Raw genomic sequence first — 1,225 nt, forward strand, 5'->3', positions numbered from 1 at the left:
CCCTCTCCCGGACACCCGGCGCCTCCGGGAAGTCTCGCCCGGGGCAGGAGGCGCTGGACAGACACAAGGGACCCGCAGAACCCCACAGAGGAGCCCTGGGCTGAGGGGGGGGTGAATCCAGCCACCGCCCTCCTCGCCCTGGACCAGAAGCACCACCGCCAAATGACGCAGAGCGCTGATCCAGCCCACCCTGCTCGTCCAACACCCGCCCACTCGGATTTCTGGCAGGCTAACTCCACGCTCGCAGACTCTGCCAGATGAGACACTGTCTGTCCTTCTGCAGCTGGCACCACCTCAGCACCAGCCCCCGACCCGCGCGAGACAGTGCAACCGCCCGCCCAGACCTGCTCTGGACGGAGCCGCACTGCGGGCTGACTCAGTCCTAGTGGCCCCGGGACCTGGGACCACAGCCGGGATGCGGAGCCTTGGCCCCCTCACTCAGCGAGCACGTCCCTTCCACAGGGACTGAGCAGCCAGGTTCAGCCCAAACATGTCCCAGCCTCGGAAGAGTGCAGGCACAACACGGCTGCCGTTCTTCCAGAAAAAAAACAGGATAGAGATGTTCTCAGTAGAGCACTGCAACATGAGAAAACATCGGTGAGAGCAAGGAGCCACCCAAGCCAGGCATTCATTAAAGACGTCAGTGCAAGCAGGGGGCGGCTGGGCCAGCCAGGCCCTCTGTCCACAGCTGAACTCGGCTGGAGACGGCACGCCACCGCGCTCGACAGCGCTGCCAGAGAGCTGGGGCAGCGGCAGGCTCCAGAACGCATCCCTGCAGGGATGCCGCGGCATCAGGAGGTGCTGGCAAAGCCCCACCGCCCACGGCGTGCTGGGAGCCCCCGGCCAAGCCCAGAGCAGCCCCCCAGCTTGCGCATCTCGAGCACGGGCGCTGGAGGTGCTGCCAGCAGCCAGCGCAGCTGACCCAGGCCTGCCAAACCGGGCGCCCATCACCACCTGTGGTAGGGGGTGAACCAACCCTGATGACAGTTTGGTTAGTGAGAGAACAGAGGGAGATGGCTATTGTCCAGCTGCACAACTGCCATCAAAGAGGCAAGTTTGGCTGCTGTAAGACAGAGCAAACCTACAGCACCTGTCAGGCGCCATTCCCGCACCGGAGAACGAGGGGGAAAGTGCTTAACAGTCTGAGACACTGCGGCCACCGGGGCTGAACACGGTAAGGCCCCCGGGCCGCTGCAGGAAAGGGCACGGCAGAGGCCGCCGCAGC

Source organism: Aptenodytes forsteri, unplaced genomic scaffold (assembly GCF_000699145.1).
Source record: "Aptenodytes forsteri isolate BGI_AS27 unplaced genomic scaffold, ASM69914v1 Scaffold483, whole genome shotgun sequence".
In the NCBI taxonomy this organism is placed as follows: Eukaryota; Metazoa; Chordata; class Aves; order Sphenisciformes; family Spheniscidae; genus Aptenodytes; species Aptenodytes forsteri.